General features: G+C 45.2%; 1 protein-coding gene across 21 annotated transcripts in view; it reads left to right on the top strand.

Annotated features, from left to right (window-relative positions):
- Positions 1-23,314, top strand: part of LOC138808151 (hepatoma-derived growth factor-related protein 2-like) — a 299,202-nt gene that overhangs the window by 21,382 nt on the left and 254,506 nt on the right. For 19 of the 21 annotated variants that reach the window (XR_011366411.1, XR_011366420.1, XR_011366418.1 and 16 more), the window contains exon 3: positions 18,101-18,195. The exons of the other annotated variants lie outside the window; for them this stretch is intronic. The gene's annotated coding sequence lies outside the window, so the exon portion shown is untranslated. The remainder of the gene's footprint in view (positions 1-18,100; positions 18,196-23,314) is intronic. 21 annotated transcript variants of the gene reach the window in all.

The following is a 23,314-nucleotide window of genomic DNA, read 5'->3' as shown; positions in this document are numbered from 1 at the left end:
GTGGTGCTGAGGAATCGAACCCAGGACCTCATGCATACAAGGCACACACTCTACCACTGAGCCACTTTCCTAGCCAGACAAGCAGTAGTTTCTTAAGTTTGGACTTGGAGATAGAGAATAGAGGTCTGGGAAGGTGGAAACGTTTTCCTTAAAGTCCAAGTGACTTGGGAGGGACCAAACTAGGTCTCCTGTGACATGGTAGTATTAAGCTCCAGTTTGTGTGATGTGGGGTTTTGCAGGGTTTACTCCTAAAGTTTTCTGGTCAGGTGTTTGTGTGACAAGGAGATGGTGCACCTGTCTGTCAGTCACTCTGCCTTCCTCTATTTCCCCTTCCATCCAGGCCTCCTAAATTAGATACATTCCCCTTCTGCTCCTAGACATCTCCATCTCAGGGTCCCTTGACAGAGCAGTCCTTTATCACATTGTCTCACCCAGGGTCTGGAGGGGCTGTCCCTTTGTTGCAGCCCTGCAGGATAACTTAGACTCCAGCCAACTGCTGTCGTTGGACCCAGAGCAAATGTTGGAGAGGCCCCCTTTCATCTACCACTGCAGTTTCAACCTTCATTTTAAAACTGCAGCTTACTGGGTCTGTAATTACTCTACTAGAACACACACACTCGAGGTAGTGTGGCTTATTTTTCCCCACAAGGTTCTTTCTTGTATTTAGTCATTGTGATCTGGAAATGGAGGTTTATTCTTTCTTTGTATTCCGTTCTGTTCTCCAGGGGTAGGTTATTACAGGTTTGTAGCAGGAGTGCTTGCTTTTTTAAAAAAAAATTTTTTGGGTCCAGTTGCGGGCCTGAACTCTGGGCCTGGGCATTGTCCCTCAGCTCAAGGGTAGCAATACCACTTGAGACACCGCGCCACTTTCGACTTTTTTTTTCTGCTTATGTGGTGCTGAGGAATTGAACCCAGGGCCTCATGCATGCAAGGCAAGTGCTCTACCACTGAGCCACCTTCCCAGCCTGAGTGCTTGCTTTTATATGACATCTTATGGGTGCATTTTAACTTACCAAGGTATCTTTTCTTTTGATGTTGTTACAGTGTTCATGATCAATAGAAATAATTGAACACTAAGAGACTTTTAAAATATTTTAAATCAAGCCTCATGGTTGGCACAAAAAAAGTTCTCATATGCTCACCTTTATAGTACAGCTAATTACTTACTGTTCCCTCTCCCTCCTCCGCCCTCCACAAAAAATAAAGGCTGAGGACTGAACTTGCCAGGCAAGTGCTCGTCCCGAGCTACATACCCAATCCCCCAGTTACTTACTCTTTTTTGCCAATTACCTGAAAAAAAAAATTTTTTTTTGGTTGCTCCTGGGACCTGAACTCTGGGCCTGGGCACTGTCCCTCAGCTCTTCAGCTCAAGGCAAGCGCTCTACCACATGAACCTCAGCCCCACTTCCAGCATTTTCTCCTTCTGTGGTGCTGAGGAATTGAACCCAGGGCCTCACGGTGCTCTACCACTAAGCCACCTTCCCAGCCCAGTTACCTGAAAATTTAAAGTCTCCCCTCTCTTTTTTTTTTTTTTTGTTGGTTTGTGGGTCTTGAATTCTGGGCCTGGGCACTGTCTCTGAGCTCTTCAGCTCAAGGCAAGTGCTCTACCATTTGAGCCATTGCACCACTTCTGGTTTTCTGGTGGTTCGTTGTTGGTTAGAGTCTCATGGGTAGAAAAACCTTTCTTGCCTGGACTGGCTTTGAACTGCAATCCTCAGATCTCAGCCTCCTGAGTAGCTAGGATGACAAGCGTGAGCCACCAGTGTCTGGCAAATCTTCCCCTGCCCTTTTTTTATTTTTGGTCCATTGCAGGGCCTGAACTCTGGGCCTGGGCGCTGCCCCTCAGCTTTTCAGCTCACAACTAACACTCTACCACTTGAGCCACAGTGCCACTTCTGGTTTTTTCTGTTTATGTGGTGCTGAGGAATCGAACCCAGGGCCTCATGCATGCAAGGCAAGCGCTCTACCGTGGAGCCACCTTCCCAGCCCCTTTTCTTTTCTCTTTTCTTTCCTTTTCTCTTTTCCTTCCTTTTCTCTTCTTTTCCTTCTTTTCTCCCTCCTTCCCACCCAGTCCCTCCCTCCCTCCCTCCCTCCCTCCTTCCCTCCCTCCCTCCCTCCCTCCCTTCTTTCCTTCCTCCCTTCCTTCCTTCCTTCCTTCCTTCCTTCCTTCCTTCCTTCCTTCCTTCCTTCCTTCCTTCCTTCCTTCCTTCCTTCCTTCCTTCCTTCCTTCCTTCCTTCCTTTTGTGCCAGTCTTGGCTTGAACTCAGGGACTAGGTACTGACCCTGAACCTTTTTTTTTTTTTTTTTTTTTTTTTTTTTTTTTTTTTTTTTAGCACTTTACCATTTGCTTTTTTGATGGTTAACTGGAGATAGGAGTCTCAGAGGCTTTGCTTCCCTGGGGTGGCTTTGAATCATGATCCTCAGCTCTTAGCCTCCTGAATAGCTGAGATTACAGGAGTGAGCTGGTGCTTGGCTGACACAGAACTCTTAGGAAAAGACGGAAACTGTCTCAGATAAATGATGACTGTCTTTAGGACATACATGATATAAATGATGGAACTGAAATTTGTCTTGAGTCTAGGTCTGTCCTTACGCTCTCCAGTGCATAGTACGTTGTTGTCTGATGCTTGTCTCCTGACACTCTAGGGCTTTTTTTTTTTTTTTTTGTCAGTCCTCGGGCTTGAACTCTGGGCCTGAATGCTGTCCCTCAGCTCTTCAGCTCAAGGCGAGCGCTCTACCACTTGAGCTACAGTGCCACTTCCGGTTTTCTGGTGGTTTTTTGGAGATAGGAGTCTCACGGTCTTTCCTGCCCGGGCTGGCTTTGAACCGAGATCCTCAGATCTCAGCCTCCTGAGTAGCTAGGATTACAGGCATGAGACACCAGCGCCTGGCATTAGGGCTTCCCTTTTAATCTGGTACATGTCCTGTGTGTAGCTTTCCTTGTGAAGAAATAAAGAGAGAGTTTATGTAGCAAAAATGAGAAAAGGAAGAAAAATGTAAACTTTAATAGTTCTAATACTTGCGTGGCTGACTGTAGCTCTCAGATTCAAATGTCTTTTTGGGGTACATTTACATTTGCATTGAGTGTATTATGCACAGCAGTGAACCCAGTGAGCTTTGCCTTCACGCATCTGAACGACATGGCATTCCATATCTGTTGGCTGAAGAATTTTGAGGGAAGAGAGTGATAATGCAAATATCTCCAAAATGCTGGAGGGGGTTAGGGTGAGGGGCACAGGTTTTGAAGGCCAGGATAATTTTAGGTGTAGCAACTTAATGGACTGAGAAGGGAGTCCAGGTGTAAGTCAAGGGAAATAGCAGGAATTGGAACCAGAAATTTGTGGATACTAGATCATGAGGACCTTGTAAGCTACGACAAGCTGGAATCTTATTGCAAGTGGTGGCAATCATAAAGCAAGGGCCATTGGATATTTATAACATACAAAATGATCAAGATATTGGCAGACTTCCCAGAACAGCAGAAGAAAATCACATCAGAAGCACGTGTGTCTGTCTGTCCCATCACAGACTAGTTGGTTTCTCAATCCTGATCTGCCCTCTGGCCAGCCGGTCATTCCCCACCCAGTTTTACAGGTGGGGGATGAAGTAGTAAGTACGTTTATTTTCTAAAGCTTTAGTAAATAAGATACCTCACAAGTTTACAGCGTTTGGCGGCCTTTGGCGTCAGGCTGTGGAGGTGGGGAGCTCCCAGACTCCAAGCTGGCACACCTGTGTGCCCAGGTCTCTGTGTGCAAACTCCCAACCTCACCTACCTCTCAGTGCCTTCAAACACCATTGAAACAGGGATTTAGGGACTAGGCTCCCAACACATTTAACTATAGCAGGGAGAAATGGTGGTGTTCATTCATGGGGAGACAGGGTGAGGGAAGGGAGGGAGTGAGACACACTGAAATACACGGAGTGAGTTGGGGAGATAGGGTAAGGGCGATAACAGTGCTTCTGACCTGAGCCTCTACCACATGGGGGTAAGGTGCCCTTGGGTGAGAGGGAGAGGAATGCTTGTGATGTGATACCTGTTGTTTGTTTACCCTGTGTTTACTGTCTCTGTAGATCAGCTGTTTGCCCTGTGCTATCTTCTTCCTCCTCTTGCCTTCTGTAATGAAGTAGTACTTTTGCTCATTTCAGATGAGCATGTCTGATATCAGTGATGGTGGGAAATAAACTTATGAGAAGACTAATTAAAAATTGGAACAAGAGGGGCTGGGAAGGTGGCTCAGTGGTAGAGCGCTTGCCTTGCATGCCTGAAGCCCTGGGTTCGATTCCTCACTAACACATAAGCAAAAAGAAAAAAGCCGGAAGTGGCGCTGTGGCTCAGGTGTTAGAGCACTAGCTTGAGCGGAAGAGGTGAGGGACAGCGCCCAGACCCAGAGTTCAGGCCCCACAATGTGCAAAAATAAATTAAATAAAGGACTTCCTTTTGTTTCAGCAGTGGAGGAACTGGAAATAAAAGGCTGTTTGTAGAAGAAACAGCCCTCTTGTTGTTTTTAACCATTTTTACTGAAAATAGGTAGTGGAGTAGGTCTTCTGAGGAGCTTAAAAGAAAACAAGAAAGCAGAGAATAAGTGTTTCAGAAGCCATGGTGGTGAAATGCAGAAAGGAAGCATGCCATACACTTAACCTAACGATTTAGTTGGCATTTTGTATTTGGGAGAAAGAAAGGCAGGAGATGGGGAGGGGGTAATCCCAGTTACAAGAAGGCAGAGGAGAGACAGAAGAAAGGGGGTAATTGGCTCAGTGTAATGGCTGAAGGCCCAGGAAGGCAGTTCATTGATAAGTCCAGAACAAAGGCTGCTGTGGTACTGGCAAAGCCTTGCCTTTTCCTTTTCCCCTCCCTCCCTCCCTCCCTCCCTCCTTCCCTCCCTCCCTCCCTCCCTCCCTCCCTCCCTCTCTCCCTCTCTCTCTCCCTTCCTCTCTCCTTCCTTCCCTCCTTCCCTCCTTTCCTCCCTTCCTTCCTTCCTTCCTTTCTTGAACTCAGGCCCTGGGCACTGTCCCTGAGCTTCTTTTCCTCAAGGCTAGCACTCTACCACTTGAGCCACAGCACCACTTCCCATTTTTCCTGTGTTTGTGGTGCTAAGAAATCAAACCCAGGGCTTCCTGGATAATAGGCAAGCACTCTACCACTGAGCCACATTCCCAGCCCTTTTTCTTTTCTTTTTTTTTTCTTTCTGATTTCTATTCTAATTTCAGCACATCATGATTCCCCCCCCCCCCCCCCCCCCCCCGTGAAATTCACAGGTAAGTACTGACGCAAGTCTGTAACCATAGGGAGATGAGGGGATCTTGCATTAAAAAGCTAGTAAGACTCCATATCAACCATTTCTTCGGCCTGGTGGCAGATGCTGGCAATATGAAGCCCAAGTAAGAGGATTGTGGCTCACGCTGGTCTAAACCCTATCTTGAAAGTAAACCAAGGCAGAAAAGGGGTTTGGGGCATGACTCAAGTAGAAGAGAACTTTCCTCACTAGCACGAGTTCGACCCCCAGTACCACCAAGCGGGGAAACGTCTTGTCTGGTTAAGGCCTTTGTCCATGGGAGCACTCAGCTTTAGTCAGTAAGAAAGTTTGCATCACCACTGAGTGCTCAGCAAATGTTGGCTGACTAGCACCTGCCCTTGGTTGTGTAAAACCTGTTTAATGTGGTGCTGTGGCTCAAGCGGTAGAGTGCTCGACTTGAGCTGAGGAGCTCAGGGACAGTGAGTGCCAAGGCCCATGACCAACTGAAAAACAACAGTGAACAAACCTTCTGTCTATGTCCTGTGTACTTTGCCTTCTCTAGTCTTTCTTTCCCCAGCAAAATCATTCTGTTCACCAGTTGTTTTGAAAGTGGTCACTCTGATTATATAAGTATATAATTATATAATGAATGTCTGCTAAATGTGTCTTGCTCTATCACGATTGCCTTCAGATGACTAAATTAGTCCCTGAGCTCTATAAGTTAAAGTTCTTGTGCCGGATATGGTAGTGAGCTGTCATCACCGACATGAGCACCTGTAATCTCTGCTACAGGAAGGCAGAGGTGAGAAGATTCTACTGTGATGTCCTCACAGTCCAGCCAGGCCTGAGCCTCTACCAGACCCAAAATTGACCAAAGCAAAAAGGGCTGTAGGTCAAGTGGTAGAGCTCGAGTGTAATACCCTGAATTCAACACTCCAGAACCACCAACAGCACCACTCAAACAAAAATGCTACTTTTTCCTTTTTTGTGGGACAGACTATTTATTTAAAATACATAGGGTGCCTTTGGTGGCTTTCATGTTCACACCTGCCAATTCAGCACAAGCTATATTTCTAACGTAAGACCAGCTTACTGACCAGAATCAAGCATCAGAAGATACTAGTGTTTTGTTTTTAATTTTTTTGTTTGTTTTTGTTTTGTCTGTCGGTTGTGGGGCTTGAACTCTGGGCCTGGGCGTGGTTCCTCACCTCTTCAACTCAAGGTGAGCACTCTACCACTGGAGCCACAGAGCCACTTCTGGTTTTCTGATTGGTTTATTGGAGATAAGAGTCACGGATTTCTTTGACTGGGCTGGCTTTGAACTATGATCCTTAGATCTCAGCCTCCCAGTAGCTAGGATTACAGGGGTGAGCCACCAGCACCCAGCAGGAGGCTGAGATCTTGAGGATCAAGTTCAAAGCCAGCCTGGGCAGGAAAGTCTGTGGGACTCTTATCTAGAATAAACCACTCAGAAAACCCGAAGTGGAGCTGTGGCTCAAGTGGTAGAGTGCTTGCCTTGAGCTGAAGAGCTGAGGGACAGCTCCCAGGTCCAGAGTTCAAACCCTACAACTGATTTTAAAAAAAAAAGAAAAAAGAGGTAATATGCAGAGGGGTTCTAGTCACATAAGCCAGGTAAAGAGTACATTTCTTTTTGGACAGTGTCACCCTTTCCTGCACTTTCTCAGTTTTGCCTTCCCATAACTACCCACAGGTTATATAGTTCATTTTCAACAGTGTCTACTGAGTATCACTGTTGCATTTATTCACCCTCTGTCCCTCTATTTCTGTGCCCTGCTTTACTCTCCCAAAGGCAGATGAAGTAACAAGACAAAAAGAAAACAAAAAGAAAAACAAATCTTTTGTTTCCATTTCCTGGAGTTCATTTTGATAAGTGTTATGTGATCAGATACATATTGATGTGCCTGTGTCTTCATCTACTAGAGTCCTGTATAGTTTATCATGTCCCCCCATGTATTTTAGGTCTAGCTTCCTCATGTGGTAGAAGACATGCACCATTTGTTTCTCTGAACTTGGCTTACCTCAGTTAACATGATTTGTTCTAGAGCCATGCATTTCCTGCGATATTCTTATGCCTGTGTAAATTTCCATTGTGTATAGGTACCTCTTATTTTGATCCATTCAGCTATTTGTAGGGCATCTGGGTGGTTTCTGTAGCTTGGATATTGTGAGTCATGCAGGAGTGAACCTGAATGTGCAGGTATCTGTATGGTATCCTTGCTGGTGAGGGTCGGGTAGGTGGCCAGTGGTTATGGCTGAGTGGTAGGGAGGGTCTGACCTCCAGACTGCAGTCCAGAATAGTTACACTACTTTCTGTTCCCACCGACAGTGCAGTAGGGTTCCCTTTTCCCCACATTCCCCCAGCATTTGTTGTTCGAAATCACAATGCTGACCAGTCCACCATGGGTGAGATGGAATCTCAGAGTTGTTTTGATTTGCATTTCCTTTATGGCCAGGGCTGATGAGCATTTCCTCCTGTGTTTGTTTACCATTCTTACCTCTTCAGAGAAGGTCTCTCCTTAGCTTCTTAGACCATTAGTAATTGGTTTATTAGCTTTGGATGGGGTTTATTCCTTGTATATTTTCAATATTAGGCCTTTGTCAGATGAATTGTGTTAAAAAGATACTGGTTTTGAGGGAATAATTTCTCCCAGGGCTGATGAAATAGTTCGCCCCCCCAACAAAGCATCTCTCCCCCAGGATAAGGTTGGATAAACACTGCCAAGTTGTTTTGTTTTTATCTCGGGATCTTTTTGGCAGTGTAGATAGCATGCATCATATCTGGATTCTAATAATTCTTTTTTTCTTTTTTGTGTGCCAGTACTGGGGCTTGAACTCAGGGCCTTGCATGCTTGCTTGCCTGCTTTTGCTCAAGAATGGCACTGTACTACTTGAGCTATTCCTCTGCCTTAGGCTTTTTGCTGGCCAATTGGAAATGAGAATCTCACAGACTTTTCTGCACAGGCTAGCTTCAAGCTGAGATCCTCAGATCTTAGCCTCCTGAGAAGCTAGGATTACAGGTGTGAGCCATCATTGCCTGGTTTCATGTTTTTTTTCCTTTGGGTGCTGGTTGTGGGGTTTGAATATACTGTCCCTAAGCTTTTCCACTTGAGGTTAGTGCTCTACCATGAAAGCCACAGCTCGTTTGTTTTTCTTTGAGTTTGAGATATGAGTCTCGTGGACTTTCCTGCTTCTTCTGGCTTGGCTTTGAACTGCCACCCTCAGATCTCAGCGTACTGAGTAGCTAGGATTCCAAGTTTGAGCCACCAACACCTGACATTAATATTAACATTTTCAATACTATCTGTGTTATTAGTTAGCATTCTGTCTCAGACCTGAGATAAACTTAAAAAAGAGGAAATATTTGTTTTTGCTTTTGAGTTCAGTTTATAGTCATGTGGCCTTGTTGCTTTGGGCCTGTAGTGTAACAGTCCATCATGGCAGGACTATCTACCTACCCAGCAGAGGGTGAGAGAGAGAGAAGAAAGTACTGGAGTCCTGCCCATCTACCTTCCTTCTCACTAGCCTTCCTCCTTAAAGCCTCCACTGTCTTCCACTATTGCAGTGCGGGGGGGAAGGGGGGGCTAGGCCTTGAACACACTGCAGATTCAAACTATAGCACCGTTTTCTTTTTTCTTTTGTCGGTCGTGGGCTTGAACTCTGGGCTTGGGCGCTGTCCCTGCGTTCTTCAGCTCAAGGAGAGCGCTCTAATGCTTGAGACACAGCACCACTTCCGGTTTTCTGGAGATTAATTGGAGATAAGAGTCTCATGGGGCTGGGAAGGTGGCTCAGTGGTAGAGTGCTTGCCTTGCATGTCTGAGGCCCTGGGTTCCATTCCTCAGCACCACATAAGCAAAAAGCCAAAAGCCAGAAGTGGCGCTGTGGCTCAAGTAGTAGAGCGCTAGCCTTCAGCTGAAGAGCTGAGGGACATCGCCCAGGTCCAGAGTTCAGGCCCCTCGACCGGACCCCCCCCCCAAAAAAAAAAAAAAGAGTCTCATGGACTTTTCTGCTTGGGCTGGCTTTGAACCGTGATCCTCAGATCTCAGCTTCCTCAGAAGCTAGGATTATAGGCATGAGCCACCGGAGTCCGGCTATAGCACCATTTTCTTAGTTAGAATCAGATCCTGGTGATTCCTAGTTCACATTACTGTTCCATATCTCTTCTCTTGGTTGGAGTTCAGGCATTCCTGAGAATCTCCAGTCACACACATCTTTTCAGAATGGTTGCTACTAATGTCCAGTTTGTTTGCTTGGTGAACATCTGTGACCAATTGTTCTGTGAAGGGACTTGGTCAGTACCAGAATTTAAGCACAGGATTTTTTAAAAAAGTATTTATTTATGTATTTTTGGGCTGGTCTTAGGGCTTGAACTCAGGACCTGGGCGTGGTCCCTGAGCCTCTTTGTGCTCAAGGCTGGTGCTCTACCACTTGAGCCACAGCGATGCTTCGGGCTTTTGCTGAGTAGTTTATTGGAGACGAGAGTCTCATTGACTTTCTTGCCTCTGGCCGACTTCAGACTGAGGTCTGAGGATCTCAGCCTCCTGGATAGGTAGGATGACAGGTGTGTGAGCCAGTGGCACCTAGCTAAGCATAGGATTTTATTAGTTTAAAACATGGTTTGTCTGGGTGCTGGTGGCTCTTGCCTATAATCCTTAGCTACTCAGGAGACTGAGATCTGAGGATCGCAGTGTGACACCAGTTTGGAAAGAAAAGTTCATGAGATTTATTAACCATCAAAAACGACTGGAAGTGGTGCCGTGGTTCAAGTGGTAGAGTGCTAGCCTTAAGCAAAAAAGTTGGGGACAGTGCCCAGACTTTTGAATTTAAGCCCCAGGACCTGCACATAACAAATGCAAACAAAAACACTTTTAATATTTCATTCTTGGAGGTGACTTGTGTGTCACTAAGTGCCTTTCTGTTGTCAGCCTGTGTCCACTGGCGGCTCCTTGTTCACCACCACAGTGGCATTCTGACAGAACCAACATTGCAGTGTCCTTCCGTTGAATTGCCAGCCTTACCTTGCCTTTCTTTTCTTTTCCCTCCCTCGCTCCCTCCCTCCCTCCCTTCCTTCCTTCCCTTTCTTCCTTCCCTTTCTTCCTCCTTCCTTCCTTTCCTCCCTCCCTCCTTCCCTACCTTCCTTCCTTCCTTGCCCTCCCTCCCTCCTTTCTTTCTTCCTTTCTTCCTTTCTTTCTTTCTTTCTTTCTTTCTTTCTTTCTTTCTTTCTTTCTTTCTTTCTTTCTTTCTTTCTTTCTTTCTTTCTTTCTTCCCCTCTCTCCCTCCCTCCCTCTCTCCCTCCCTCCCTCCCTCCCTCCCTCCCCAGAGCTGAGGACTGAACTCAGGGCCTTACATTTGCCAGGCAAGTGTTCTTCCACTGAGCCGAATCCTATCCCAACCTTTCATTCTTGATCAGCATTGTGTAAGAATAGGTTCTCTTTTTATCCTTCACATACACACAGTGTGTGTGTGTGTGTGCATGCGTATGTGTGTGTGCACGTGCGTGCCAGGCACTGTAGGTGCCTTTCCACAGTTGTGGGAAGCACGTCTGATTGCGTATGTTTTCATTCTTACACAAGAGTCTGGGACATGAACAGCTGAGGTTCAGTTGGGTGTGAACAGCTGTCTGTACAACACTACACGATTACATCTCACTGTATACACTGAGAGGACTTTTATCTCCAGTGTAATTCTTTGTTATCACTGCCACCCCAATCTAGCCTTTTCCTTGTTTACACTTATCTAGCTGTTTTTAGACGGAATTAAAACTCAACCTAAATTTTCTTGTCTTTTTTTTTTTTTCTTTACCTACAAGTAGGTGCCAAGCTATTGACTGTGCTTCTGAAATGCTTCCCTTTCATCTCTCATTGCCTGTTCCACTGTCATCCCTCCAGTAGTAACCAACCTATCACTTCTCACAACTGGACTGGGGCTCTCTCTTCACCTTCCTGCCGTCCCTCACAATGTCCTGTGCATACCAAACGTAGATGCAGATGCAGACCAAACATAGATAAATGTTTTGGGTTTGGTCAGCCTTTTTTTATTTTGCTTTGTTTGTTTGGTCATTTGTGGGGCTTGAACTCAGGGCTTGGGTGCTGTCTCTGAGGTGGTTCCCCACCCTACCCCCCCCCCCAAAGGTAGCACTCTACTGCTTTGAGCCACAGCTCCACTTCCAGTGTTTGAGTGGTTAGTGGGAGATAAGTCATAGGAAGTTTTCTGCCCAGGCTGGCTTTGAACCATGACCCTCAGATCTCAGCCTCCTGAGTAGCTTGAGCCCCTGACACCCAGCCCCAATCTTTGTTTTAAAAGTTAAAAATTTGAGAGGATGACTCTGGGAATGTGGCTCAGTGGTAGAGAGCTTGCCTAGCATGCTTGAAGCCCTGAGTTCAACTCCTCAGTACCACATACACAGAAAAAGCCAGAAGTGGCGCTGTGGTTCAAGTGGTAGAGCGCTAGCCTTGAGCAAAAGAAGCTCAGGGACAGCACCCAGGCCCTGAGTTCAAGCCCCAGGACTGGCTAAACAGATAAATAATCTTAGAGCATCTACCTACTATGGGTGCTACCTCCCAGAACTGCAGGAAAAAAATGAAAATGTGTTTCTGAGCAACAAGCACCAACAATAAAACAAAAAGGCAAATGACTCCAGGAAGCTGTGCCATTTTTACCTCCTGTCTTAGGTGTGGAACCCAGGAAAGTCATCAGCCCCGATGGGAGACCTTTGCCGGCTGGTGAAGGCTGGTGAAGGCAGACATCTGACTGGACCCGCACAGAGCATGTGTGTCCTGGCTAGGATCTGCCTTTCCGTCTGTGTAGCCATGCTTGTCCAGCTTAGTGCCTCCCACCCCAGCCTGGTAGGCACCACACTCCCTGCTTTTTCAGTCATTGGGCATTGTTTGTGTCATGGTATTTTGTGTGTGTGTGTGTGTGTGTGTGTGTGTGTGTGTGTGGAAGATTAGGCAATTTTGAATACTTTTTTTAAACAGCCTTTGGAGCCACTATTCCTAATTTAAACATTTGCAGAAAAGTCATTCTAGTTTCACACATTTATTGTGTAATTAACATTTTTCCAGTTGATGATTTTGAGTTATAGTCAACACTGAGGGAAGGAGCTGTTTGGTTTCCACAGCATTGTAGCCGGTGACATAGCTGAGTCTGGTCACTGCATACAAAGGAGCAGAACAGACCTGCTAGCCTTTGGGGGCTGCGCAGATAAAGGTTTGCCCACGTAGCTGCTTTCAGGCCCCTCGGCAGTGCAGTTGCTCTGGCTGATTTATACATTCCTGCTAAATTGGCATGCCACAATCCTTTGGGGTTAAATTAACGTGTACCAAGTTAGAAAGCATCAGCTGCCAGTCTGGGTGCCTTCTGGAGGCTAGTGTGCCTTTACTCCCATGTCCTGAGCCGGCACTCTAGGCAGTCTCTGTGGCCAGCAGCTGCCAGAGTCCCTCAGGGGCCCGCTGCCCTGCCTTTGTGCATGAGGGGTTCTGGTCCCACACGGGGCTTTCATCTAGATGTACATTGTAGTCGGTCCTGGGCAAATCAGGAAGATTTGCAACTCCAAAAGCAAATACAACCAACATGACTTTATTCCTTAGCCTCTCCTTCCCCCCTCCCTCCCTCCTCTAAATAAACTCAAAGGAATTATTGTGACTAAATGGCAGCAATATAAATCTGTATATTGATTCTTGGAAGTTGAAGAAAAGAAACAAATTGGTAAAAGGTTAAAGAAAACTTACACAGGGAATAGGTACGCATTACAAAAGGAAAGTGTCTGGAGTGTTATTTAAGAAAAGCTACAGTCGAGTGACTGGCTATATTAAGGAAATTTCATGTTCCGTATGTCATTAGACTGTCCTTGGTCTGGAATCTGGCTGTAAGGCGGGCAGGATTTTTTAAAGTGAGCGGTTGTTCATCCTTAGCGGGCATGTTTTCTAACCGCTGTCTTCTTCCCCTTCCCCCAGAGGTAGTCTGGGTGCCCCTTGCTCAGTCGTGTGTGTGTGTGTGTGTGTGTGTGTGTGTGTGTGTGTGTGTGTGTGTGTGTGTGTGTGTGTGTGTGTGTGTGTGTGTGTGTGTGTGTGTGTGTGTGTGTGTGTGTGTGTGTGTGTGTGTGTACATGTGCACACGTTAAGCAGGCTTTTCCCTAATGAGCTGTGGCACCAGCTGCAAGAGAGGCAAATCCTGTTACTCTCCGCAGCTCCTCTGAAGCCACAGAGCTGTGGTAGGAATGGAGTCTCCTTTTACCCCTTTCTGCTGTTTTCTTTCCCCGTCCTCTGCTGTCCCTGAGCATCTTGGCAAAGTTCAGATTTCTGTGCTCACAGTTCAATGCGCACAGTGAAAGAATACAAAAGGCCCAAGGAGAGAAAGTGAGAAGAGGAAATAAAAAAAGCTTGGGGTGGATGTCTTTAGGAGGAGGGTCCCTTGTGCCTTAGTCTAAGACTTAAGCTCTGGGTTGAAACCTTAAGTAGTAAAGCTTTGAATAACCTGGATCGCTGGACTCTCTTTGGAGACAGTTTTATCCGTACTTAAAGCAGTGGGTTATGTATGAAGAGAATTCAAATTCCTTATATCAAAAAACAGGATACTGGTATCTCCTCAGTCTTTGCTCTCTTTCCATAGAGGAAGATGAGATAAATATAATATTACTTTGTGCAGCATTTGTTTTGTGTATCACGGGTGGTATTTACCTCCCTTCTTTGTCCATACCACCCCTTGGAGACCACATACTTCGTGTGAGTAACACACAGCATCTTGCTGTGAAAAGTATTTTTTAATTATGGTAACAATTTTAAAACATTTATATCATTGCTACAATTAAAAGTTAACCCATTAGTCGGGTGCTGGTGGCTCACACCTGTAACACTAACTACTCAGGAGGCTGAGATTTGCGGATCACAGTTCAAAGCCAGCCCGGGCAGAAAAATCCCTATAATTTTTTTTTTTTTGCCAGTCCTGGAGCTTGAACTCAGGGCCTGGGTGCTGTCCCTGAGGGCCTGGGTACTGTCCCTGAGCTTCTTTTGTTCAAGACTGGTGCTATACCACTTGAGCCACACCTCTGCTGCTGGATCTTTCTGTGTATGTGGTACTGAGGAATCAAACACAGGACTTCGTGCATGCTAGGCGAGCACTCTACCACTAAGCCACATTCACAGCCCCCTATGAGATTCTTATCGCTAGTGAACCACTCAAAAACCAGAAAGTGGAGCTGTTGCTTAAAGTGGTAGAGCAAAAGCCAAAAGAAAAAAGAAAAATCATGAAAATGACTTTTTTCCTGTTAACAAGATTTCATTGTACAGTAATTAATTACCATTAGCCACCAGTGTGTTTCTGTAGTATTATTTTCATTGTTATATTCAGTAGTGTATTTTTATGGTTGTGAAACAAACACATCTCCAGAGCTTTTCATCTTGCACAACTCAAACTACTCTTTAAACAGAGATGGGGAAAGTCTGGCCTGAGGCCCATTGAAGGCCTAGGAAGTCAGTTGGTAAATGAGGGGACAGACAGACAGGAATGTATCTGCTCTGATTGTACTGATAACTTTGTATGGCCCATAATGATGTTATAAAAGGCCATATGACCTTTGGCAGGAAAATATTTCTACACCTTTGCAAAAGTTTCTTTCTCTTTTTTTTGTTGGTCATGGGACTTGAACTCTGGGCATGGGCACTGTCCCTCAGCTCCAGGTGAGCGCTCTACCACTTGAGCCACAGTGCCACTTCCTGTTTTTCTAGTGGTTAAACTGGCGAAAAAAATCTCATGGGCTTTCCTGCCCAGGCGGGCTTTGAACCCTGATCCTCAGATCTCAACCTCCTGAATAGCTAGGATTACAGGTGTGAGCCACCTAGGCCCAGTTTGGTTCTAGTTTTTAATGATAACTTAAAAAAATTGTTGTTACAAGGGTGACCGGTCACAATTACATAAGTCAGATAATGAGTACAGTACATCTCTTTTTGGACAATGTCACTCCTAATGATTTAACCATCTTCTTAACTCAGGTCTGGCATTTGTGCATCCATGCCTGCATGCCTCTCCCCCATCCTAGTATATTTCCAGGTGGCGTTCTGTTATATTAAACATAGTATTGTAGAATTACGTTTTAAAAGGCAGTCTTGTATTTGAACCTGTTTGTCTACAGACTGTACTGAGTTATTTACCATATTCTAGGACCTATGGTGTGGGGGTAAATGGGAAGCAAGGAAAGGGGCTGGAATATTGTTTGAAAGACAGCATGGGCCTGTTCATTTCTCCTAATCCAACAGTCCGGACTCTGTATCCTTCTATTGTACTTATCCTATAAGAAAGCAAACTTTTCTCCCAGAGAGAAGCCTGAGAAGCCTCTTGTCTCACTTAGTAGTTGACTGAAGATCATTTATGATTTTGTTCCCCCTTCATATTGATTTAGGGAGCCTGGGGGCGAGCTCAGTGGTTGAAGCCTTCTCTACAGGTGCCAGGCCCAGGAGCTGTCCTCAGCCAAAAAAGTTAATGCACATCTTACATTCTACTCCAAATCATGATTATTTTTTAAAAATAAAGTCACCATTAAATGTTTTCCAAGTCTGGTCTCTAAGAGATCACGCATATCCTATGTTAGACTTCTGGCAGTCCTCTCTTGAGCAATGCCCTCCTGGTTCTTGCCTTATGTTCTCAAGTGTGGCTGTTAAAACAACTTAATTTGGTATGTCCTCTGTGTGTGTATATGTAGACGCACATGCACGAGTGCACGTTTGCCTAGGATTTGAACTCAGAGTCTGGGCATTGTCATTGAGATTTTTTTGCTCAAGGCTAGTGTAGTGCTCTGCCACTTGAGCCATAGCTCCAGTCCTGGCTTTTTGGTGGTTAATTGGAGTCTCATGGACTCCTGTCTGGGGCTGGCTTTGAAGTTCAGTCCTCAGATCTCGGCCTCCTAGGTAGTTAGAATTACTTGGCAGAGCCAGTAATATATTTAGTAATAATATAAACTCTAGGAGACATTACATAGTTCAGTCTAAGCACCTCTAATGAAAAATGAGCATTTTTGGGCTGGGACTTTACATCAGTGGAATAGTACTTGGCGTGTGCAAAGGCCTGGGTCCCATCTCTACTATTCTTCAGAGTTGGAAGCCACACTTAAGAGCAAGCAAGTTGCACTTTTGATGTACTCTGGGAGAGGAGGGACTCATAGGCAGGTGTGTTGCAGGGTACATAGCTACTGTAGTTTAGGCATCGAAATTGGAGGATTGGCAAAGTGAAATTCACCTGGGAAGACCGTAGAGAAAAGTCTTTGTGCCTGGTGCTGGTGGCTCACACCTTTAATCCTAATTACTCAGCAGGCTGAGATCTGAGGATTGTGGTTCAAAGCCAGCCTAGGCAGGAGAGTAGTCCGTAACACTCTTAGCTCCAGTAAACCACTCAGAAAACTGGACGTGGCACTGCGGCTCAAGTGGTAGAACGTTCACCTTGAGCTGAAGAGCTGAGGGACAGCACCCAGGCCCAGAGTTTAAGCCCCACGACCGACCAAAAAAAAAAAAAAGTCTTTGTGTGATGTACAGTTGGCCCAGAAAAGGGATTTCCAGGCCCTAGACTGTACACATGAGTGTTTGCAAACGTAAGCAAAACAAAGGCATCTCACTAAGGCATTACTCTCCAGATGATGTAAGAGCCGTCTTATTCTAGCAATCTCCTCTAGACATGCAGGAGTAGCATCATTAAAGTAAAAGTTGCCAAATTTCTTCCTCCCAGTTCTGTTTAGTTCAAAATACAGTGCTGCAGTTGGTTTATTTTTGAAACCGTTATATAACAAAGAGTACTTGTAATTGATTATAAAGAATTTAATGCTCCTGTATTTTGTTTTGCCACTAAATTAGAAAACTATACAATATGCAAACTAGTTGATTATACAGCTAGCATGGCTTTGCAAAAAAGAAATACGCACCTGTATCACAGCCATGGGGCTGGGATGAGATCTGGAGGATTGCCGTTAGTAAGTAGTCAGCCGGGAACCGTTTCCAAGCTCCGTCTCCAAAATAGACAACAAAAAAGCAGGCTGAGCTGGGCGCCCATGGCTCACACTTGTAACCCTAGCTGCAAAAGGGGCTGAGAGCTGAGGATTGTGCTGCCAAGCCAGCCTGTGCAGGGGAGACCCTAAGACTCAACTCCAGAAAATTACTCAGAAAAAGCTGGAGGTGGTTCTGAGTTTAAGTGACAGAGCGCTAGCTTTGAGCAGATTAAGCTCAGGACAGCTCTCAGTCCCTGAGTTCAAGCCCTAGGATCAACACACACACACACACATGCACACACGCATGCACGCACGTGTGCGCGCGCGCGCGCACACACACACACACACACACACACACACACACACACACACACACACACACACACACACACACACACACACACACACACACACACACACACACTGGGCCTCAAGTGTTAGAATACAGGTCTAGCAGGTGCAAGACCTGAGTTCAGTCCCTGCCCCCCATTACTGTCTTCCCCAACCTCCTCCCTCCCACACACAAACACTGGGGCTCAAGTGTTAGAATACAGGTCTAGCAGGTGCAAGACCCTGAGTTCAGTTCCTGCCCCCCATTACTGTCTTCCTCAACCCTCCCCAAGAACTGTGGGTATGTCTTCCAGAGTGTAGACAAAAGGAATGGGAGGGATGGTAGGGGCAGTAAGAGAAACTCCAGGAAAAACCTGAAAGCTCTCTTTGCTCCTCTTGCAGCAGTAACTGGGGGAAGAGGGAAAATGGCAGCAAGACCTTTGCTTCATTGACCAGCCATTTTCTGTTGTTTGGGCTCTGTGTTTTTGGTGGTAGTGTAGATTTTAAGAAGTCTCAGTATTTAATCTCTCTCTTTCCTCTTCTCTCTCAGGAGTTAGAGGCAGCTCTTCACAGAGATGATGTGGAGTTTATTAGCGATCTGATTGCCTGCTTGCTTCAGGGCTGACATCAGCAAAGGGATATCAAGTGAGTAACTACTAACTGTGCTCTTAGCACATATTTATCGCACAGGGATAGCTAGCCAATCATAGCATCTACCCCTAGTCCATATAAGACAGTATACCCTAATGCATAATATGCAAATGAGCTCCCAGGCTCTGTGTCTGCGCTTTCTTTTTTTTTTTGGCGGGGGTGGGGGGGGTGGGGGGGGGAGGTCCGGTCATGGGGCCTGAACTCTGGGCCTGGGCGCTGTCCCTCAGCTCTTCAGCTCAAGGCTAGCGCTCTACCACTTGAGCCACAGCGCCATTTCCGGCTTTTTTCTTTTTGCTTATGTGGTGCTAAGGAATTGAACCCAGGGCCTCATGCATGCAAAGCAAGCGCTCTACCACTGAGCCACCTTCCCAGCCCCTGCTCATTCTTTACTGTGATGGTTGAGTTTGCTTTTCACAAATCTGTTACCATTTACTCGTAGCTATACCAGCTGCCACTCAAGTGTAGAATTTTTGTCTCTTGTTTGTGCCTATTTCTGATTTTTGTTTGAAATATTGGTGAAATACCGCCTAACAAAACGATAGAGTTTTCTATATTTCTTGCACTTGTGTCTTCTGTTGTCCACATAACCTGGTAGCAGTAGCATAATTTACTTGGTGCCTCTGGGCTCTCTGATGCCGTTATAACTGGCAAATAAATAGCTCTCTAGTGTCTGTGAAGGCACTAGCAAGTAAATTTGATCAATGTTGACAAAACTGTTTTGTGCTGAGATCTGTTTTCTTGGTGGTGGTTGTCTTTGGAGCCTGGGATGGGCTGTGTTGTACAGGCTAGTCTAGAACTCCTGGGTTCAAGGGGTTCTCCTTGAAGTTCTCACCCTTCTGGATAGCTGGACTACAAGTATGTGCCACTGCACCTCACCTTTCCCTTATTTTTGGAAAAGAGCCCTGACATTTGTTAGCCTTCCCTTTTGTAGAGCCCCTGCCTAGCATGCATGAGGCCCTGGGTCTGTTTATTTCCTCTTGCTGCACAAATAAACACTCCCCAAAGTAGAGATGCTGGATTCTGAGGAGGGTCTCATGGTTCTCTGGGCCCTTGTGGACTCTCCGAAGCTCCTTGGCTTTGCTGGGGTGCACGGCCGTGCCAGGCCCATGTCCCCCTGAGAACCAGGAGCAGACTCGCCCCGGCCGATAGACACGACAGGTGAAAAGGTCGAGCAATCAGCACAAGTTGCAAAAGCATTATCAGAGATGTATTTTTATAAGTACAAAAGAAGGAAAACTGAGGGTACATGTAAATGGACAAAATGTACAAAGCAGTTGACAGGCTGCCTCACACAACTCAGGAGCGCTGTTCTGTCTCCTGGGCAGGGAGAGTGTCGGTGTTCACATTGATGGGTGATTGGGGTTATCTGCACTGTGTGGGTCCAGCACTTGCACTTGTAGAGCAGGGGTCTGAGGTTACATGCTTTCAGAGTCGTAGGAGCCAACAGCTCTGGAGCACGCCCAAGTTCTGCTAGTAGTAGAATATTGCCTATCTTCTGTTCCCCAAGGTTGATGATAAGCACCTGGGTTCTTCTGTTCACTCTTGCTGGGGTTTCTTTTTCCATTTTCTTCTCTAGTATACACAGGGGTGTTTTTGTTGTTTTTGTTTTGTCAGTCCTGGGGCTTGAACTCAGGGCCTGGAAACTGTTGCTGAGCTTATTTTGCTCAAGACTAGCACTCTATCACTGAGCCATGATGCCACTTCTAGCTTTTACTGTGTGTGTGGTACTGAGGAATTGAACCCAGGGCTTTATTCATGCTAGGCAAGCACTGTACCACTGAACCACATTCCCAACCCCACTTTCTTTGTTTTGTTTTGCTTTGCTTTCAAAAACAAAATCTAATACTGAAAGTTTGTCCTTTAAACATTATCTCTTTGGAAATTACAGTGCTCCTGCTAAATGTGTTTATTTGAACTTGTGACATCATGCAGTAAAATCACATATCTTCAGCATACAGGCCACTTCTGTGTGTGCGCATGACTGGGTCTGTGTACTGGTTTGGGGGTTTGAACTAAGGCCTGGGTACTGTCCTTTGGCTTTTTTTGCTCAAAGCTGCCTATCATTTGAACCACAGCTCCACGTCTGGCTTTCTGGTGGTTAATTGGAGATAGGAGTCTCATAGACTTTTTCTGCCAGGGATGGCTTTGAACTAGGAGCCTCATGTCTCAGCCTCCTGAGTAGCTAGGATTACAGATGTGAGCCACTGGCACCTGGCAGGCCAATGGATTTGAACAAATGAATGTGCCATGTAGTCATCATTCTGCTCAGAAACATAGAACATTTCCATCTTCCCAGAAAGTTGTCTTTGTAGTTGCTCTCCCATGTAAACTGGTCTGGCTGTCAGCGGCCTCAGTTTTACTAAGATACCTTGTGGTAGTGTTGTAGAATTTATGCTAATGGGACAACACACTGTCAAGTCCAGCTTCTTTCATTCAGTGCAATGTCTGCAGAATTCTTTGGGATTGCTGTTTGTATTAATTTGTTCATTTTGGCCAAGTGAAGGATTAAATTGTATCTAGTGAAAAATAAATTGCAAGCTGTTTATCCTTTCCATGTGTTGCTTTCCATGTGTTTCCATGTGTGTTGCTTTTGAGGTTGTTACGATAAAGCTACTGTGAGTATTTGCATGCAAATGTTGCTGTAAATGTGTTTTCATTTATTTTGAGAATTTCTGAATCTTATGGTAATGGTATGTTTAACGGCAAGAAACTGCCAAACTCTTTTTCCAAAGTGGTTGTGACATTTTATATTTCTACTAGTGAAATAGGAGAAGTCTAGTTGCTTGCTCTATATCTTTACCAACATTTGCTCTTTTAATTTCACCTATTCTCTTGTCTTTAAGGTAGTAACTCACTGTCATTTTAATTTGTATTTTCCCGATGACCAGGAATGTTGGACATCGTTCTTGTTCATTTGTACATCTCTTCTTGGTGAAACATTTACTCACATCTTTTGATTACTTATGTTCCGTTAGGGGTATTTACTAGTTTGTAGATGGAACTGTTTAGATTTTTTATGCAGTCTGGATGTAAGTCCCTTGTTAGACATACAATGTCAAAGTGTAAATATTTGCTCCTAGTGTGTATTTTCCATTTATGTTTTTAAAGAACAAGAGTTTTTATTTAGCTGGGCACTGATGGCTCACACCTGTAATCCAAGCTACTCAGGAGGTTGAGATCTGAAGGTTGTGGTTCAAAGCCAGCTCTGGCAGGAAAGTCCTAAGACTCATCTCTCCAGTTAACTACCAGAAAACCAAAAGAGGCTTTGTGGCTCCAAGTGATAGAGAGCTAGCTTTGAGTGCTAGCCTTGAGTGAAAGACCCCAGGGACAGTGCCCAGTCTCTTGAGTTAAAGCCCCATGACCTCCCTCCCTCCAAAAAAAGTTTCATTTAGTTCAAGTCAATGTAATATATTTTTTCCTATATATTTCACATTTTTTTCTGTGTGCGAAATCAGTGATACTACAAAAGGATCATTTTCACATGCTTTCTTTTAGCGATTTTTCCAGATTTAGCTTCTTATAAGTTGTCTTCTCGCTGCATTTAGGGCTAGCATTTTCTGCCGAGATAAGAAGTCCCAGGATTTTTTTCCTTTGGCTGTCTTGATTTGGAGCCCTACTGTTCCAGATCTTAGCCTTCCTCAGAATTGGGATGACAGGCGTGGAATGCCCAATTCTGTGTTTGTTGGTTGGCTGGCCTCAAACCATGGTCTTCCCAGGTCATCTCAGCCGTGTGATGTAGCTTGGGGCAGCACCTGTGTGATGTCTTGTTGTTAGGTGTTTATAGAACTTCTCTAGGTATTCTTGTCAAATCACCCCATTTATTATTGCAAAATTCCAATTTCAGTATTTTTTGAGTTGGTCCTAAGATTAGCTCACAGCTGGTGCTGTATGCCTTGAGCCATACCTCCATCTAGGATTTTTTTTGCTGTTTTTGTTTTGTTTTGTTTTAGATAAGAATCTCAGGTTGTCTGTTGGGCTGGCTTTGAACCATGATCCTCAGATTTCATCCACAGGCTTAGCTACATTGTAAAGTCCTGTCCAAAACAAAACAAAAGATCTGTTAGCTATTTTGGCCTAGGTTCTGTGATCTTAAAGAAGAAACACTTTCAAGCTGGGTACCTGTAACTCAGGAGTCTGAGATCTGCAGATCAAGCCAGCCTAGGCAAGAACCTATGAAACTCTATATTTCCAATTAACAAGTAAAAGTACCAGAAGTGGAACTGTGGATCAAGTGGTAGAGCCCTAGCTTTGAGCAAAAAAGCTCAAGGACAGCACCCCCAGGTCCTGAGTTCAAGCCTCAGGATTCACATCTACCCACACAAATAAAGGATAGACACTGTCAGTCAGTGGCTGTGGCTCCAGTACTGGGGATGGTGCACTGCTGCGCTCTACCGCAGGCCTCAGATTATCTTATACAACCTCTTCACTTGCTGATTTACAAGAACTCCTGCTAAATATTGTCTCATCAATCATGTGCATGCATTAGTTAAGCCTCACCAATGCTTGAAGCGTGTGGAAGGAGGCGATTCTACTTTTCACTTAGTCTGCATTGTGTATGGTTCTTTGCCTTAGTAAGGAGACTGGATACCTTTTCATGTCCCTGACATGTGCTTCTAAGAGGTCAATAGCTGCCTGTTTTCTATGATATCCCAAACACATTGCAGCTGTTAAATCAGTTGCTTTGCCTAGTCATGAATTCTGCCAGTTCCAGCCAGCTGACCCTTAAAAGTGGCCAGTACCCCAGCCCTCTGCCTCTGTCTGTGGGCTGGCCAATAGAAGGGAAGTGTCGTCTGTCTGAAGCTGGCTGAAGAGCTCTTTGCTGACTTCTATCAAGTGGCTAACCTTGGGTGTTAGAAAGCAGTTGACTCATCCTTGTTTTCATTCTCTTTCTACTGCTCTGTCTTGGTTTCTTTGCTATAAGAAACAGGTAACTTCAAGTAGGTCTTCGTCTCTTTATTCATGCAATACTAACTTACAACCAGTGGTCTTTCCTAATATTTTGAATAGGAAAGTAAAGAGAAAATGGATCTTTAAGAGTATTTGGAGGCTGGGAATGTGGCTCAGTTGTAGAGTGCTTGCCTAGCATGCATTTGAATTCCTGAGTACCACATAC

The sequence above is a fragment of the Dipodomys merriami genome, unplaced genomic scaffold, assembly GCF_024711535.1.
Source record: "Dipodomys merriami isolate MVZ:Mamm:240054 unplaced genomic scaffold, mDipMer1.0.p SCAF_443, whole genome shotgun sequence".
Lineage (NCBI taxonomy): Eukaryota > Metazoa > Chordata > Mammalia > Rodentia > Heteromyidae > Dipodomys > Dipodomys merriami.
Note: the sequence above shows the minus strand (reverse complement) of the source record. Positions and strands in the feature narration are given on the sequence as shown.